The 6,272-nt window shown below is 42.1% G+C and overlaps 1 long non-coding RNA gene across 1 annotated transcript; it reads right to left on the reverse strand.

Annotated features, from left to right (window-relative positions):
- Positions 1-3,165: 3,165 nt before the first annotated feature.
- On the reverse strand, positions 3,166-4,946 carry LOC119367805. The gene is made up of 3 exons (XR_005176440.1): positions 4,870-4,946; positions 4,301-4,348; positions 3,166-3,386 (listed from the first exon to the last, which is right to left on the reverse strand). It is a non-coding gene; the product is annotated as an uncharacterized LOC119367805 (long non-coding RNA).
- Positions 4,947-6,272: the final 1,326 nt, after the last annotated feature.

Below are 6,272 nucleotides of genomic sequence, written 5' to 3' on the forward strand. Positions count from 1 at the left end.
GGGCACGGTAGAACTCCGCGGCGTCCGATACGCTGCATGGCAGGTCTGTGAATGCCCCTGGAGAGCTCTGGATTCGAGTAAGTAAAAGAAACGCATCCTCCACATGTTTGCTTTGCATAAAAAAATTCTTACCCGCCGCTATTTTCTTGGCCTCCTAGATCTCTTGCTGAGCCCTCTCGTCTTCGGCCTTGGCGTCTTTTGTATTTATAAGGGCCTTCGCAAGCTCGGCCTCCTTTGCTTTAAGCTCCCGCTCCGCAGACTCGAGCTTCTTGCCGAGCTCCTATAGCTCTTCTTGTACCTCGCCCACTTGGGTCTCTTGCTTTTTGTGCTCCTTGAGTTCCAAGGTCGCTTTGTGTTCGGCCTTAGACAGCGCCTTTTTGAGAGACGCCACTTCGGTGGCGGCCTCTGGTACCACATCACGACGTCTCGTCGTTAGCATAATCAAATTTTATTTGCTATTTATTATATAAGAGAGGGGAATCATTCACCTTTGTTCTCTTCGAGCTGCCTCCTCGCGAGGCCGAGCTCTCCCGGTGCCCGCTCTAAATCCTGCGTCAGGCCGTCGATTTCGGCCATGCGAGCAGCAGCGGCCAGCAGCACAGCCTGTTTATTTACATTGACACTTATTGTTAGACTCCTGCGGATTATAATTGACCCTCCGTTTGGTTTTTTCTTTCCGAACACCAAACAGAGTATCAGGGGCTACTACCTATCGGGTGGTGATTTTACACATTTTACTGCTTACCTCAAATCCTGTTAGGAGGCTGGTGCAGGCTTCGGTTAGTCCGCTCTTGGCGGACGAAACCTTCTGAATCACCGCACTCATGAGAGTACGGTGCTCTTCATCTAGGGAAGCGCCTCGAAGCGCTTCCAGCAGACAATCCGGCGCCTGGGGCGCAACGGAAGTCCTTGATATAGACGGCCCTCCCTCCATAACGAGGGACTGCCCGCCTAAGTCCGGAACCACTGAAGGCTCCGGAACAGTGTTTGGCTGAGAGCCCGGCTTGCCGTGGCTCTCATCGACACGATCCACGGGGACCTTGAACCCCGCGAGTCCGACGCCTGGGACGCCGCCCTGAGGCGCCTCCAGGGCCACCTCTACCATCGTCGGGAGCCTTCGGGACAACACCTTCGTGTCGTTCGCAGGGCGAGGAGACGTGGCCGTCGGGAGTGAGTTCATTGCTGACTCACTCAAGGACCCGTCCAAAGACGACACTCCTGGATGGGCCCTGGCCGGACTGTATACAAGTTCGGCATCTATTATCTATTATTATTTAATTAAAACAATAGGCAAACAAGCCACCACGCGCGTCCACATAGATTAAATTATCTTGATCCTTGATTTTATGTCTTGACGGCTGAGATTAAAATATGAAAGCATTACGTAAGAATATAATACGTGTACATATAGCAGAACATGCCACGTTGAAGTACTCCACATAGGTTCCAAAAAAATAATATAGTAGAAAAAGAACTTCCCGTCGATGGATCAATGATAAGCAAAAAAAATATTACTCTAACCTAAACAAATAAGGAGCCTATTATTAACAAACAAGGACAACCACCTCACGTGAGGAAAGTTCCAGATCAGGAACAAATACATGCAAATAAAACAAGTCTGATTTGCACACGGTGCATAAGTCTGATTTGCACACGGTGTTGGCATCTGATTTGCAGCCGGTCTCAGCCACCACAATCCAAGACACCTAAAAGTATATAAATAAGTACACACGGACGCACAAGTACCCACCAAACAATTAGAAGCCAACGACCACGACGACTTGAACACATCACACGCGACTCAACGTCTAGACGAAAAAGCCACCTCCAGCCGCTTCACTCGACGCCCGACATAGTCACGCGAAAGCATGCTCAGCGCCCGACGAAGCGACGCCTGCTCCAATCTAAGTCGAAAGAATTGACGCCAAAGCAAATCTAGCCTGAATCATCAGATTTGGTAATTGTTATTTCACAAGCTTACTTTTGATGGATAGAATCTTCATAAATACTATATCAATTGATAAATTGTTCCCTGTTAGTTTTGAAGATATAAGAATATGGCATACAAGAAGTTGAGCGACTTAACTACAAGGGGACAGAATTGGAATATTCAAGTGAAAGTAATGAGAATGTGGGATTCAGTGAATCCTACGACCGATGAGCTTATTAGCCTAGATATGATACTGATGGATGAGCAGGTCTGTTTTCTAATATATTAAATTAGAATTTTTCTGTCGGATGAAGCAACTTACTAACCCTATTTGATTCTTTTAACAGGGTGAAACAATCCATGCTACTATCTACAATCCATGCTACTATCTGGAAGAATCTTATAGACACTTTTAGATCAAAGATCAATGAAAAGTCTATTTATGCATTCAGCAATTTTAAGGTCGCGGAATCCACAAAATATAGGCCAGTGAGCAATGAAATTAAAATATATTTTGCATACAATACAAAGGTAAAGGAAATAAAAGGATCTTCGGAAGTTTTCCCGGAATATTGCTTTGAGTTTGCTACCATGGACACACTAGAAGAAAGGGCGGAAAAAGATACACAATGCTCAGGTATGTTTGTGGATGTAATTACGACCTCCAAATAATGGATATTTCTAATTTTTATATCACTATAATCTCCAAATATGCAGATGTCATTGGACTACTAACTCAAATGAAGCCAGTGGAGACAAGAATAACAAAAAGGAACCCACAACCTTCATATATCCACGAGATTGAAATCCTAATGCCAGAGTAAGTGCATATGCATGTCTCAAATTTAACTAAACCCCCCCCCCCATGTGGTTAGCACTAACTTCTTAGATTATATTCTTTAGGGGTGATAAAATCAGAATCACGTTGTGGGGAAAGTTTGCTTATTTTTTGACCGAGGATGTAATCGGCAGCCAAACTGTCCTTATTATCACATCAACGATGGTGCAGAGATTCAATGGTAAGTGCATAAATCTTACATGCCATTCTTATCATTTACAAATTCTAACTAAATGATTAAATAGGTTTGTGCCTAAAGTCAACGAGTGCCACAAGGATATATATATAGATCTGGATATACCAGAAACACAAGAACTTCTTGATAGGTATGAAACACCACCGATTTATATTTTTTCACTCATAATTACTAAGTCAGGTTGATTAAAGGTTGTATATTCTTATTTACTTCATACATGTGCAGGAACTCAGCCGAAGAAACCTTACCAAAGATGGGCAGTATAGATAGAAGTAATCAAGGAACACTAGAAGAACAGATGTTTTATAGGAGGAGAACATTAGAAGAACTTACTGCAATGAGGCACGGAAACCAGCCAGACCAGGTAACGCATCAAAATTCCAATAAATGATATCATCAATCTTCGTGATACGCGATAAGACCTGCATGGACAATTCATTTAATATTAGTTACAATGAAACCATATTGTGCTTATATATGCCTCTTAATCCCACACCCCACCCAAATGCTAATGTTGTTTTTTTAGGATTTTGTGTTCACTGTCATAGCTACAGTGGATCGTTTGCAAGAAAATATCCAATGGTGGTACATGTCATGTGATAAGTGCCACAAATTAGTGACCATTATTATTGCAAGAGTTGTGGTATATATCCAGAAAAGGTCACACCATGGTAAGCATATTATATTACTAAAATATGAAAAAAATGTTATATTATATTTACTCTCCACTACCAGGAATCATGTGTTAGGTACCGTGTTCGACTCCAAATTAGTGACCATACATCTACTACAAGTTGCACTTTATTTGATGAGGAGGCTGCAAGATTGCTTAATACATCTGCATCTAATCTACTGGACACACAGGATGGGAAATCGGAAGAAGCGCCAAAGATTATTCAACAATTATGTGGAAAAAGACTCATATTTAGATTCAAGCTCAATGATAATAATCTCACATTTGGCACACAAAACTATGCCGTTAAAAGAACATTTGTGCCTGATGATAGGCTTGAGATGCTCTATTTGGACAATAAAGCTGAGAAGGTAAAGCTGCATTAACTTTTTACCATTTTCAGAATTCCTTAATGGATGATGAGGTGGACACTGTGTTAATGAAGAAGCAAAACATGCCAGATAGAAAGGTGATTGTTTTTTTAACAATGTACACACTTCAGATTTTAGAGATGTGTCTAATTTTCAAAATGTTTATCTTTGCAGTCACAGAATAATAAAGTTTCATCTGGCAAACTTTTATGTGAACTGGTGCCTGTGAAAGAGGAGTCACATGACAGCAATGGGACTACATTAAATAAAGATAAGCGTCAAGACAAAATACCATCGTCATCACGTGAGCTCCGCAGTGGCACTAAAAGGAGACTGAGATCTTTGTAATATCAGATGAGTCAGAGGATGAATGCACTAAGACGAATATGCCTAAAAAAAGGGAAAAGGTGTTTGCGGGAACAAGAAACATGTTAAAGCAAAAGCAAAAAATACAGTGCTTGAAGATGAAGATGAAGTACCGAAATCAAAGGCCAGGAGAAAAAGGATGTTATCCAGATAATTAGTGGATCAGTAGCTTATGAAATAAATAGTGCGACAGTCTATTTGTATCGACCAAGATAAGTAATAGTATTTGACTGACATCAACCATGATAAGAAGGATACTTATTAGATTCAGGGTGTGGACGTTACCAATGTTCTTAGTTTAAAATAGATTGATAACTTTCTTTATGTAGTTTCCTTTATGCACATGCTATTTTAGGAAAATCTTTACGAGGCCAACGCAATAGACAAGAACATACTACAAGACCAGACTTTCGCACATTAGGATTTACTTCACAATTTGAAGAAACTATACTTTAGCAAACCTATATAACACCAGCACAATAGAAAGGAACATACCTTGCTTCATCAGTAACTTAATAGCACGACTGGATATAAGCAAATCAATGGCGTCTTGCTGGCACAAGTGAACTACTCAACAAACCTATAACAAAATTTATATCCAAGGTGACAGATTAGCACAAAGAAGGCAAGGACTTTGCAGTTTAAGAAAATAATTGACACATATGAACCAACTTGCGGTTCATAAGGCCTTTCTTAAGAGAAAAGGCATAATTTCTTGCAAAGAAAAAAATTAAAAATACATGGAGTACAATACTGCTATGGATAAAGTACAAGAAATAATTTTCAGTTGGCACTTACAATTAGTAGTAGCCTGACCGCAAGAACAATGAGTTAGTATTGGCCTGACAACAAGAACAACGAGGAGGCCAGCATCTCATGGTCGTCAGCTGCTATTTGTATTCTTTAGATGTCAGATCTAATAACTCACTCAGCAGTTGACTCGGTGATTTCCCTCGCAGCCTCCTCCACTGGGCCAAACTACAACACCTCTGCCATAGACCTCTAGCCGTAAGCCAAGAAGAGGTCATCAACTTGGCCGAAACTTGAGAACGCACTGCCGGACTCAACGAGGTTGTCGAGGATCCACATCATCGAGAATGCGACGAACGCATCCGTGCACCCTGCTCAACGGCAAACTGCGCCAGTACCTACACGAAAAGAAATAGGAAGGAATGAATCAGCCATAATGGTTTGGGAATCAATTTGGTGATGGCAAGCGGCCTCCATTTCTTTTTTTCCCATTAAGGACGAAGGAAAGAAGGAACTATGTTTTTCCCCTCTGCTAGAAACTAAGGAGAGGCGTACATTCAGCAAAAAAATTGGTAAATGAAATTATGATGAACATTATGCAAAGCAAGAGGCGAATGGGAGAGCACAAAGCGATTCATACCTGTCAGCATGTCCGCACCCTAAGATGACAGGAACGACACACAGAAGATGGGCCCTGAACCCAACGACACAGCCATATGTCTCAGCGGCAATGAACTACATAGGCAAAAGTGAGATGCCGCATCGCTGGTGGGAGACGCCAGATCCGCAGCGCATGTCCTGGCCTCGGCAAAAAATGGCCACAAAGATCACCTCCTCCAAGATTTGGCCATGGATGGGCAAGCAAATCAAACTGCTACAATAGCTACACTTGCGAATTGGTAGAGCATCTCCCCATGGATGGGCAGGGTACTCAGATTTGGAGCAGCAGCTTCAATTTCTTTTTCCCCTTGCGATTTGGTTCAGCATCGCCCCATGGATGGGTAGGGCACTCAGATTTGGGGCAGAATCACCCATGGAAGGGCCGCCTCAGTTTCTTTCAACTACCCTTCAAAGGCAAAGAAGAAATGTGCGCATTCTTTTCCTCTAGCACAACTAAGAAGGAGCAGCGTACATCCCTTCAAAAAAAA

The sequence above is a fragment of the Triticum dicoccoides genome, chromosome 2B (genome assembly GCF_002162155.2).
Source record: "Triticum dicoccoides isolate Atlit2015 ecotype Zavitan chromosome 2B, WEW_v2.0, whole genome shotgun sequence".
NCBI classification, from domain to species: domain Eukaryota; kingdom Viridiplantae; phylum Streptophyta; class Magnoliopsida; order Poales; family Poaceae; genus Triticum; species Triticum dicoccoides.